The sequence below is a fragment of the Ambystoma mexicanum genome, chromosome 3p, assembly GCF_040938575.1.
Source record: "Ambystoma mexicanum isolate Mex_15411 chromosome 3p, UKY_AmexF1_1, whole genome shotgun sequence".
NCBI lineage: Eukaryota > Metazoa > Chordata > Amphibia > Caudata > Ambystomatidae > Ambystoma > Ambystoma mexicanum.
The window spans coordinates 728,937,409-728,951,030 of record NC_090925.1 but is presented as its reverse complement, the minus strand read 5'-3'; positions in this window follow the sequence as shown (position 1 = coordinate 728,951,030).

Genomic DNA, 13,622 nt, shown 5'->3' with positions numbered 1-13,622 from the left:
CCTGAAAGGAAGTCCTCTGGCACCTCCACGAATGAAGTTTTATTATTCCATGGATCAAAATAAATATGTGGGATGTTGGATATTATGTCAACCGACTGGAGAATGTTGCCACATGACCTGGAGTGTGGATGAACATATAAAGAATGCAGGTGACCTTATGGGGGTGACGAAGATATGGATTCTGAAAAAAACACAGTGTGACGTGAAGATGAAGAGGATTGAGGAGGTGGGCAAAGACTCGACGAAAGGGGGAATGTAGAGACGGAGATGTACACATCACTCATGGAGCCCGCCCCCTCACCTCCATCATACTGGAAGAGCAGCAAGAAAGCACTGGGCATGATACCTAGTATCACCCCAATACTGCAATGATGATATCAAAGACGTTATTCGCTCAGACAACCATACCGAATGTCCCTCAAACTGAAGTGGTGGAAGGAAGTCTTCAGACACCATCAGACATAGAAGAAATATGAGCAAAGTGACATCATGAAAAAAGACAGATGCGGGGGGATAGCTCAGGGACAACATGCTCGCCTTGGAAGCAAGACGACACGGAGCAACACAGGTTCGATCTCCAGGTCTGCACTTAGAAACATCTGGGTAATAAGCACGTTATAAATAATCTATCATATCATATCAGGATGCACTGAAACGATATACAAATGCTTAAAGAATGAAGATGTTACTGAGGTAACAAATTGAATATACATGCAAAAGTGAAGAAATCACATAAACTAAGAAGATAAGTAAGAAGAGATGCAGTAGATGTATATACACAGAAATGCAGAAAAGCAACATAGATAAGAAATATAGAAGCTTGCTATAGTAGAAAATATGACGCAGATAAAGCAGCCATGTTGAGAAGATGGACAGAGGTATCGTCTAATAGTAAGCTGAAAAGCCCAAGGAGAGAGACCGAGGCAGAGGAGCTGAGAGACAATGGAATACAGATTCATGCAAGAACAAAGAATATTTGTTTGGCTAAGGATAAAGGATGCCACAATGAGAAGCAACTGAAATATATAAAAGGAGTCAAAGAGGATAAGCCATGTATGTAAGACATATTTCTCTTAGATTAAGCAAAGGAGTAAACATTTGCAAGTGCCAAGTATTGGACAATTACATATGAAGAAAGCATATGCAAGACGGAGCAACCAAGTCTCCAGAGGCAAAAGAGAGTAGTAGCATCCAGTATCATTGAATCAAATAGCACTAAATAAAAGGTCTCCTCATACATGGTGCAAGACCAGAAAACAAGGCCTATTCATAATGCTCCAGATGAAGATAGCAATGTACCCTCACTCCCTTAAAAGTTCAGGAGAAGAGACAATCAGCCAGGTCAACTACAAAGAGGAGGCCTTCGCTTAGGGCGTAACTGATGAGAGATGGGAAAGCTAATTGGCCAAGTGGGCAGTTGTCTGACGTTGTTCCCGGCACCTGGGTTTCATTTTGCTTGCGTGCTGCTAACGAGCCTAATGTCCAAGGTTGGAAGAGGATGACAACCAATCAGGATGCCCTATGCGATGATGGAACATACATTGTTGCAGAAGCCAATCTGCTGCTGTTATTCTACTATTATTTGTATTATACGTAGTTAGAGGTTGTTCTAGGTGTGCCTATCAGATAAAGGGTAGCCAATGATGTTATTAACACTTAAATAAGCTATAGGTATATATATTGCCTTAACCAATCCCTCCACCTGATAGGTTTTTACTATTTGCCACGTAGGACAATGTCATAGATGATGTAGATTGACATGTAAAACCTTTGTATAATGAAAATGTATTTGAGAGTGAGTAAGCTGTGACTTGTTATGCTTGCCAGATTTCCCTGAACTGATAATAAAATAGTACTTTGCCATATTCGTGAGTCTGTCCGGTTATTTGGGCCCATAATTATTTGTTATGGTAATCCCGTTCAGCACTTGATATGTTCCAGGTGCTACTGCACTCACGCCCATTGTCTACACATTGGAGATGACAGGTACGAGTGAGACACTGAAACACTCCATATGTACAAGTACTCTAAAGAAGGCAGGAAAGAGATAGAAGACTATCCTAGCCGGTCAGATACCACAGTGAGCTAAGCACTCACCCTTGATACCTGTGTGCAGCCTGCTGTGGCAGATTTGAATCCTGGCAGTGTCAACTCAGCTTTTCATTCTTCTGAGGTCAAATATTGAGTGCCACTATGTGGGGTAATAATGTCTTCTGTTATTTCAGTGCTCTGAGACCTATGGGTGTGAAGCGCTATATAAGAAATACATTATTATTATTATATACATGCTGTAACCATTTCAAAGCTTGGCACATTAGTTCTGAATGTCAAAATATTAATATTGGTTCTGGATTCTTGCATGTTGCCATCAGGAGCCTGTGGTGGTATGACCACGTTTTGGGATGCACAACAGTTTAGGGCTTGTACCTTTGCCGCCAGCTATTCTGTCCTCTTGTGGAACGGTACACATTTGGTGAGCTATGTCGGCACAGGTAAGTGGTATACGCCTCATTGATTGTCCCAGTGCAAGCTATGTCAGCCCTGCTGATGTAGAGCAACTATCCGCGTGGCTTCTCTTTCTGAGCGCGTTGTGGAAAGGCTTTTTAGCCTCTTCATATCAGTATTTATTAAGAAACAGGGTGTCATTTCAAACAGAAATGAGTAGGCAGTTGGAGAGAGCACAAGCTGTCTTTTGGTAAGGAGCCTTCACAAAATAAGTGGTAGGATTGAATGAATCATATGGGACGATAAAGGGGTAAGAATGGAACATAAACCAGGGACAAGGACTGGAGGACATAATGTTATATGGAGTAGTCCTAAAGGACTCGGGGTTCTCCTGTCAACACCAGTAAGAGAAAGAGGAGAAGGTTAAGCTTCATGTTCAAGAGTTTTACCGAAGAGATTGTTTAGAGATCTGGAGCGAAAGCATTCTAATGGAGTTGGGTGAGTAGAGAAAAGGTGAGCAATTGGGAGGAGGCACAGAGAGGCGGGGGAATGATTCGTTGTTGAGAGAGGAGGTGCAGAGAGAATGAGATGGCAGACCATCAATGAATTTATAGACGAAAGGCAGGAATTTACAGAGAGCGATTCTGCATGGAGATCCAACATGCCTGGTGATGGTAGCTAGAGGTGGTGGAGGATCTGGGTCAGCTTTAAAGGGTGTAAGTGACAAAGTTGAACATTGTGTTGAGAGTCTCAAAAGAGTGGAGTGGCAGACTAAGAAGTAGGGATGCGCACTAGTCAAGTTTGTTCAACACCAAAGTAGATGAACAACTTACTTACCAACTGTAACGTTCTTTCGACTGGATGTTCCTCCCACGTATTCCTCATCTTGTGATAATTCGTTATCTCCAGCTTCGCTCCTTCGGAAAAAAAATTCTCGGCAGAGGGCGGTGAGCTCGAGGTTGTGGCGTCGATTGTCCCTCGACGTACTCCGTACTCTGTCGACGTCACCGATGGCATGAATACCTCGAGCCGCGCCCGTTGCTTCAGTTCTCTTTTTTCGATGAAATATATATATATATATATAGGAGGAACACCCAGGCGTGTCCCATGACCAATACATTCTTCGTGAGAGGAAAGTGTAAGAAAACGTAAACTGTACTGTGGGGTAGGATGGGAGGGTCGATGAGGAATACGTGGGAGGAACATCCAGTCGAAAGAACGTTACAGTTGGTAAGTAACTTGTTCTTCGAATGGATTGTGTCCTCCCACGTATTCCTCATCTTGTGATAGGCTCCCATAGCAGTATCAGTTTTTGGAGGTGGGAATACTAATTTCAGTTTTCGTGGACAGAATGCAGAACTGCCTTTGCAAATAAACCCTCACTAGAGGAGGCAGTGTCCAAACAATAATGTTTAACAAAAGTATGCATGGTTTTCCAGGTTGCAGCTGCACAAATATCTGCTGCCGGAACTCCCCTCTTTAGAGCCGCAGAAGTAGCCATTCCCCTTGTAGAATGGGCACGAAGCCCATCTGGTGGTTCTTTTCCCGCTAATCTGTAGCATTCAACTATGGCTAATATGATCCAACGGGAAATGGTCTTTTTTGTTACAGATAAGCCTAATTTATGACCAGTATAACCCACAAATAGTTGGTCATCTTTTCTCAATTTAGCCATCCTTGAGATGTAAAAACTAAGAGCCCTCTTGGGATCCAGTCTGCGTAATCTCTCATCTTCCTTGCCCAGATGAGGAGGAGGATAAAAAGTTGGTAGTACTATTTTTTGTGACAAATGGAAGTCCGAGACTACTTTTGGCAAGAACGAAGGTTTAACTTTAAGGACTACCTTATCCTTATAAAAAATAGTATATGGTGGTTTGCATGAGAGAGCCTGAAGTTCGCTAACCCTGCGGGCTGATGATAGGGCCACAAGGAGGACAGTTTTTAGAGTCAGAAGCTTCAATGGACATGAGTGCAGAGGCTCAAAGGGTATGCAAGTAAAGAATTTTAATACTAAATTTAAGTCCCAAGTTGGTACATGAAAAGGTATTGGAGGGTATATATTAGTAAGCCCCTTTAAGAATTGAATTATTAACGGTATTTTTAAAAATGAAACCTCTTCCGAGGAGCGCTTGAAAATGGACAGCGCAGCAAGGTATGCTTTCATTGTTCCTATCTGGAGCCCCAGATTGGCTAGATGTAACAGGAAAGAAAGCACCTTTGGGGTGCCACACTGAAAAGGGTCCACATCCTTGTCTTTGCACCAGTTACTAAACCTATTCCTGCGTCATCGGTACAAAGATTTTGTTGCTGGTCTTCTGGCCGAAAGCAAGATTTCCATTACGTCATCCGGAAGATCCCGATCCTTGTAGCTCAACCTCTCAGAAACCATGCGTGAAGGTTGAGTGTCTTGACCTCTGGATGGAGAACCCGACCTTCCTCTTGCGAGAGAAGATCCTCTCTTTGCGGAAGATGTATTGGAGGGCCGATGGTCATGTCTAGAAGGTCCGGGTACCACGTTCTCCTGGCCCAATCCGGGGCAATTAGGATCATGGTTTTCCTGAACTTTCTCAACCTCCTGATTACTTGAGGAATCACAGGGACTGGGGGAAACGCATACAGCAGTGGAAACCTCCACTCCACTACGAATGCGTCTCCCAGAGCTCCTCTTTGAGGAAATTCCCTTAAGCAGTGCTGATCGCACTTCCGGTTGATCGTGGTGGCGAACAGATCCACTTGAGGGGTTCCCCAAAGGGCGCAGATCTCCAGAAGGACTTCCTGAGCCAGCTCCCACTCGTGAGAGACCGTGCTCTGCCTGCTCAGAGCGTCTGCCGCCGTGTTCATCTCTCCGGCTAGGTGAATTGCCGACAGAGAGATTCCTTCTCGTATTGCCCAGAACCAGAGCTGCATTGCTTCTCTGCACAGTGGTAGTGACCCTACACCTCCTCTCTTGTTGAGATAGTACACGGCCACTGCATTGTCCGTCATTATCAGGACATTCTTTCCCTGTACAGAGGGCAGAAAGGCCTTCAGAGCTAGTCTGATTGCCCTCAGCTCCAACAGGTTGATATGTAGTTTGGACTCCGATGGAGACCAACGACCGCTGATTGTCAGATCGTTGGTGTGTGCTCCCCACCCCGTGAGTGAGGCGTCCGTAACTACCGTTATCTCCGGCCATGGTTGCCAAAAGGACTCTCCCCTGAGAATGTTGTCATTGCAAGCCCACCATAGAAGATCCTGAGCAACTGCGCTCGGGACTTGCAGAAGATCTGACATATTCCCTGAGAACTGGGACCACTGAGTTCTGAGAGCCCATTGAAGGGATCTCATTCTCAACCTGGCCTCTGGTACTAGGAAAATGCAGGATGCCATGAGGCCGAGCAACCTGAGAAAATCGAAGGCCGGTAGATGTTGGGCATTCTGAAACTTCGTTACCATCTGCTGGATGTGGAGAGCTCTCGCTTCGGGAGGCGAGGCTTTTCCCTATGAAGTGTCCAAGAATGCTCCGATAAATTGGAGTTTCTGGGATGGTATCATGTGGGACTTCTTGAAATTGGGGGAGAAGCCCAGTTTGTGGAGGAAGTGGCAGGTAATCGACTGATGTTCTTGAGCTTGTTCTGGCGAACTTGCTCTGATCAACCAGTCGTCCAGGTAGGGATGTATGTGAATACCTCCTCTCCTGAGACTTGCTGCCACAACCGCCAACAGTTTGGTGAAAACCCTCGGGGCGGAGGTCAACCCAAATGGCAGAACTCGAAACTGATAATGAGAATTGCCAATCGCGAACCTCAGGTACTTTCTGTGCTTTGGATGGATTGGCACATGAAAGTAAGCATCCTGAAGGTCCAATGATACCAACCAATCTTGGAGTTGGAGAGCCTGAAGGATCTGAGAGAGAGTCACCATCTTGAACTTGTCCTTCCTGAGGAACTTGTTCAAGTTTCTCAAGTCCAAGATGGGTCTCAGTCCTCCGTCCTTTTTTGGGATGAGAAAATATGGGGAGTACCAACCCCTGTTCCTCTCCGCTACAGGTACCGGTTCTATGGCACCTTTCTCTAGCAGGGTTAAAATTTCCTGCAACAGGAGCGGATGCGGAATTGTGGCGGAGTTGACTCCCGGTGGATGATTCCGAGACCTTTTTTGGAAGTGGAGGCAGTAACCTTGGGCTACTGTTTCCAGTGCCCAAGCATCTGAGTTAATGCCCCGCCATTCCTTCAGATGCTGAGAGATCCTGCCTCCCACTAGTGTTTTGTGTAACAAGGTCTCAGAGGGATTTGGAGTTGGCTGCAGGAATGGCTGAGGGTACAAATGCCGCTCCTGAGGCTGATTTTGCACCTCTTCCTCGTGTCCCACGAGGGAAGTTTCTTTTGCCACTTTGAGAAGCCTGTCCTCTTCCTCTACCAAAAGAAGAGTAGTAGCGAAAAGAACGACCCCTCCAGGAAGATGAGATGGAATAGGGTTTTAGAGGCTGGCACAAAGAGGCGCTAAGAGATTTAGCTGCTGCTTTCGAGGTCTGAAGTTTTTCTAGGCTTTCATCAGCCTTTCTGCCAAAGAGCCTCGAGCCATTAAAGGGCATGTTGAGGAGTCTAGATTGCACGTCCGGTGCAAATCCCGACTTCCTCAACCACGCAAATCTGCGTAGCACAACGCTTGCAGCCATGGATCTGCTGATGCTATCCGCAGTATCCAGTCCAGACTGGAGACATTCCCCCATTGCCTCCTTCCTGTCTTTGACTATATTCAGGAAGCCTCCCCTTTCCTCACCTTCCGAAATATGATCAGCCGCCGCCGAAATACAGTCCCACAGGGTATGGGTAAACCTGTTTAGGGTACAGGTGACATTTGCCGACTTGAGTGCCATACTGCCTGACGTGAAAACTTTACGTGCCCAGGCATAAATTTTTTTATCCTCTCTATCTGGAGGAATAGTTGGATAAGCAGTTTGTTTTGAAGTAGATACTGCCTGAATGACTAAACTCTCTGGAGTCGGATGTTTATTCAAATATTCAGGATCCGTTCCAGCTGGTCTATATTTTCTTGGAAAAGTGCTGTCTGCTGCAGCAATAGTTTCTGGTTTCTCCCAGTTTTTCTCTACAGTCCTTTGAAGGGCCCTGTGAAAAGGGAGAACAGGATCTTTCTGAGGTCCCTTGACGATTATATCAGTCATGTTTTCTTGTTCAAAAATGGGTGAAGTATTACCCCAACCCATATATTCAACTACTCTGGTCATAAGACCCCTGTACCCAGAATCTGCATGTTCTGCAGGATCAGGTTTGGCGAACTCTAATTCTGGGGATGTGTCAACTCCACTGGCAGAATGTAGAGTATCACTTAGGTCTCTCATTCTAGATTCCTGGTCAATGAGTTCTTCAGGAACTTGTCTTGTACCATAAATAACTCCCAAAGGAGAAACATTGTCTTCTTCTGAAGCAGACTCTTCATAGATTGCTGACATAGATTTGAAAAAATCTGATCTGGGTAAAGGAGTGAATCTCCTTTCTTCCTCTTCCATCTGCTTCGAAGAAAATTGTAAATCTCTCGAAGTTTTCGAAGTCTTCGAAGTTTTTGAAGATGACTTCGATAATGGCGTCGATGACGCATCTGGCTTTGACGTCGAAATTATCGACGTCGAGGGCGTCGACGAAATTGTCGAAGTCTTCGACGACTTGTGTTTCTTATATGGCACTGGAGATGTGCTCGAACTCTCGAAGAGTCTTCGACGGTTTTACGTCGAATCGAGGTTTTTTGGATTCCTCGACGCTACTGGTTTTAGCGATGGTAGCCTTGGACTTCCCTTTGTCGTCCAATGGAGCGACTTTAGGGGTATGGCTTTTTCGAGGGTCTTCCGAGGGGGTCGGGCCGCATTCTCGAAAACCTCCATCATCTTTTTGCAGAATTCTTCCCACTTACTGGGAGAATCCGATTTAGTCGGACAACAAATTTCTTCGGTCGACTCTGAAGAAGATGATGATAAGGGAGATCTATGTCTCCTCTTCATTTTCTTCGATGACTACGAAGAGTGTCTCGATCTACTCCTAGATCGAGATCTCTTCGAGTGCCTATGTCGATCCGATTCCTTAGAATCAGTCGTTTTCTTATGTCTTTTAGACAAAACCTTTTTTGAAGCCTCCCTCCCCACCAACAGTTTACCTCTCCTCTCGCGAAGAGCTTTTTCGGTCATCGATTGGCAGGACCCGCAGTCGTCGGTTCGGTGACTGGAACCGAGACACCAGAGACAAATTCGGTGGGGATCGGTGATCGACATCTTAGATCCACAATCTGCACACTTTTTGAACCCAGTCCTGGGTGTCGAAGGTGTCGAAGATGACGACATTTTCTTCACAGAAAATAGAAACGCGCCGTTCTCAATAGCGAAGCGATCGGAAAAACGGAATTGAAGCAACGGGCGCGGCTCGAGGTATTTATATATTTTTTCCGAAGCAGCGAAGCGGGAGATAACGAATTATCACAAGATGAGGAATACGTGGGAGGACACAATCCATTTGAAATACAGATTTTAGTTGAGTGGTACGTGAGGTGGGAACAGATTTGTCGAATTCTAAGGAAGTTAAGTCAGGATTTGATGAACTGGTAGAGTTTCAGGTCTCTTTCAAAGAGAGCCCCACACTTGTGATCTATGTGGGAGGTGGTGAGGAGGTTACTGGCAAAGAGCTGGGTGAAGGGAGAGTGAGGTTAGCGTTTGAGGCAAGGAGAAGGATTACCTTTGTCTTTGAGCGGTAAAGTATGAGACAGCGTAGAGCCATTAAGTGGTCAATAAATAAGTCAATGTGACTTAAGATTTTTGGATTGTTCTTTGGAATATTGGGACCTTCAAAGCTTGCCTTTCTGTTGATGCATATTCTCGTTAAAACTGTCAACTAGCACTGTGCCTGCTTACCATGCTGCATCTTCTATTCTGAATTTCTTTTTTCCATTAGTTTTTTCATCCAACATTTATTTCGGGAATCCTGTTCCGAAAATGGTTATACATTGCATATTTACTAAAGAGTCCTCCTCAGCAAAGATTCATTTACGTTCAAAGTCTTTCCAATACTTCATTTTTTCTCGGTTTTGTTCCCTATCACTCTCGATATCATTGCATACAGCTACTTCCTGTCCTGGCCCGCTGACAGAAAGTGGTGTCCGGAAACCTGGCCTCATGGCCCTCCTCTCCTTGGAAGAAAGGGTGGCGACTTGGTGTAAAGACTGGAGGGGGGTGTCTGTACATCTGCTCTCTATATCTAGAGGAGAAGTAGAGAGGACCCCACCCAAGATTCTCTATTATTGTTACGTGGTCGAGCAATCAAGGCCTAGCTTCTCAGGAGGTGATGCAGGCTGGTTCTTAAGTACAGTGTAGTCCCCAAGCACCCACAAAGGAATGTCCGCACACTGTATCGGTTAAAACACAGTCTTTATATAATGAATATTCAAGGTTATGTACACTATCACAATAACTCACTTGGTGCTCAGAAAATCTATAATGGTAAATATATACAGTTCTACAGTGGTACCACAAATATTATCAGATCTCATTAAAGTGCATCAACTATACTGTCAAAATGTCACACAGATCAATAAAGAGGAAACCAGCAGTAGAGAGAGGAAGGAAAACAAGATGGTTGAACAATTGGCAGAATACTGGTCACTACCGTTAAACACAGCTTTGTGTGGAGATCCCCCCACCTGGGCAACCTGTAGAATACAAATACAAGCCCAGTCCATATATTGTTCACAATAGACTTCCCAATAGTTCTGCAACCCCAAAGTACCTGGCATTGTAGTGTTACTCGGCGGGGAATCGACGGCCCTTCTTGAGTGCCCTCCCTTTAAGGCAGGAGTCACGGGTCGTCGAACATCCAATGGAGAACAGGGTGAGCTACGACAGTGAAGTGGCAGCTTCCTTTCTAGCGGTGCTCATTGACGGGGAAGCATAAACGTCCTGCAAGGAAGAGGCGTGCAGGGCACCTCGGTGTCGATAGTTATGGACGGTCGGCGATCGCGGTCGGCGACAATGGCGGACAACAGTCCGGGCGCTTCTCCTTGGCATTCCGCAGCAGTCCCCGTCTCGGGTCGGCAGTCTGTCGAAGGTCTGTCTACCAGGGAACTTTGGCAAAGATCAGCTGGTGCACGATGGTCCCTCGTAGCTCGGGAAGAGGGCGCCTTACCAGGTTCTCTCTGGGTCAGTCCTTGTGGACACAGCATCTTTCAGATTGTGAAGGAGAGCAACAGCAATTCTTCTCGTCCAGCAGGGCCTCAAGGTCAAGCTTCAGTTACTCCAGTTTCTCTTCAGCTTCTGAACACGAATCCTAGCAGTGAGAGGCCCCCAGATATACTAGTTGATCTCCCATTCATTCTGCTAGGTCACACTCAGGCAACCAATTGGTCAGAAGGGCATTCATGCAGGCAGGCATCCAATCAGATGCATAGTGCGTTCAGGCCATTCACTTCTCTCAAGACACTCACAACAAGTTATGTCTATTGGGACAAGTACCCAGCCATTCAACACTCCACACTGCATTCATACCAGTTTCGAGCAGGGCTGTCTCAGTCATTGTGTCAAACACCAGATACTAGACACCCACAACACAGAATGCGTATTTGTCACACACTCCATTCACCCAGGTCCCACCCACAGGGTGTACCCACAACATACAGTCACTGGGAAGGCTCCAGCCAGTCTGACCTGGGCTTCACAACAACACCATATATGGAACTTCCACCCAACAGCCGGTCAGGGGGAAGGGACAGAGTCAGGGCTTCCCAGGACTTTGGGAAATCAAGGTAACAGGCAATAGAAAACAAGAGGCCACAGGGACCATCTTGTTTCCTATCAGGAATCAACTGATTCCAATGTCAGGCCTGGGTATCCCAAAATGGAGGATACTCGGAACACCTGTCAAATTCAGCATGGAGCTGCCACCAGCCCATACCCTGCTTTGTGGGCCACACACAGGTGCCCAAAAACATACACTAGGGGCACAGGGTTGTACCCTCACCCATGGGTGCCATAAGGGTATCCCATAGGTCTGTACACCAAACCAAAAGAGAGAGCTGCACCACCAGGAGTCCCACATGAACTCCTGCGCGGAAGACACAACAGAACACATGATAAAAAGCAGTAAAGGACAAGGATACGGAGGCCCTGTTCCTCTGATGCATTTCCAGCATCACACTTGGGCTCACCTTCCCACAGGCTTGCAGCACGTTGCTGGTGCGCACGTGCGTCGCCACTGGGTTGAACAGGTGACTCATGAGCATTCACACTTACCTGATGTCATTGCATCCCTCCCAAACTAACAGTAACAGCCCTGGGACACGATTAGGTGAACTGCCATTGCCCTGCTATACATACATTTTCCTTGCTATATTTAATGAAAGTTGTACTAGGACCTGTGCTTTAAGTCCGATGCTAAATTGCGGGTGGGGGGTCCTCGTTAGGGGTCTTGGTCTAAGTACACCACAACCCCTAACGAGAGCCCCCACCGCTTAAGGGGGACTGTTAAGGGCAGGAGAGCTGGATGCACTCGCATTTATTACCTTTAGTGCGCCCCGCCCAGGGGAGTATCCAGCATTGCAGGAGTGGGGAGGGCGAGCCAAGAAAATAATCCTGCTACTTTTCCCCCCAAATGCAGTGCGCGCAATTCCATATGGTCTTGTTCGCGCCCTGAAACCACCCACCCCTTCCCTAATCTACTTTTTTGGTAACATTTGTGGCAGATGGCATTTTAACACAACAACAAAAATAAAACTGCAGGATTATTACAGATGCACGAAACTCATCTATTAGAGCTCTGTCCAGGTGCTCTGGGACAAAATATATGCACACCTCTTAATTTGCATATGATTGCGCCAACAGAAATGACTTCACAGAAAAGGACATTGAAAGGAGCATCATCAGTCTTTGATACTTGTAGGCACCATGGAAGTGACGTTAGAATAAGTTGCCATAAGTAAGCCAAGTGGTAAATACCTTTGTGGTGCAAAATACCTAAATTGCACTATTTATTATATATGGAGCAACTCTATAGTCATTAGGCTCTTCTTTTAATAATAGCATGATATATTAACATAAGCTAAGAAGTGAATCAGAATCAGTTACAGAGCTGCAGACAAGACATTGGGCCTCATTACGAGTACGGCGGTAACCCGTCCTTGTAACCATGAATCTGCTGTCTGATATCCCAGTGCCACCCGGACATTACAGTCCCGGCGCCCCGGGATGTAAGGCGGCTTATTCGGGAAGTCCCCATTCCTGTGGAGTCCAATAGGACTCCACAAGAATGGGTTGGCGTAAGCAGTAGCACTGTTTTTAACGGTGCCAGTGCTTCCCTGAAACCTCTGCCTTCTGGGGCTGTTGCGCCCGGCAGGTCAGACCTGCCTGGTGTAACGGCCCCCATCCGCAGTCGGAGTGTGGTGGTCCAGAAAGGGTGATGGTATGTTGCTACCGGCACCCTTATTTGCGGACTGCCACACTTATAATGAGGCCCAGTGTGATTAAATAATTTGCCAAGGATCACACACTTTGGTTAAATGGTGAAACCGGGATGTGGACAATATAGATATATTTGATGTAGATATTTATTAGGGTTTTGCTTTACATTTAATGTGCTTAAATATTTTGCCTTCCCCTTTCAATCCCTCTCACCACTCCTCTCTCCTGGAGTGATCACTTTCTCCTTTCCTCCCAGCTCCCCCTCTCTAACCCTCAGGCCAACCCACTTCCAGCATTGCCACCTACCTTCTTGGTTATCCGACCAATGAAGCGTGTGCCAATTGAGGCTTTTGCCGCCACTTTCTCACCCTCTCTCTCCCTTTGGCTGACTCACACCCTGACACAGCTCTTTCCATGCTCCACTCTGCATACTCCTGGTATGACTCAGACCTTGTCACCCTTAAAAGCAAGTGCAGGGTGGCTGAGGTGAAATGGCGTGCTTCCGGTACATCCTCTGACAAACTGGCCTGCCTCCTGCTCCAAAGGCAATACCGGCTCTCTATCCACACCAAGAAGGGGGCCCACATCCAACCCTGCATCTCTGCGCCATCTAACAACTCGGCCGAACTCTTTAAAATCTGCAAGGAGCTGGCCAATCCTGCTGCAGTCTCTACCTCTCCCATCCCCTGCCAGGCCCTCTGCACGGCCCTCGATTCTCATTTCATTTCTAAAACTCAGGACATCCTGT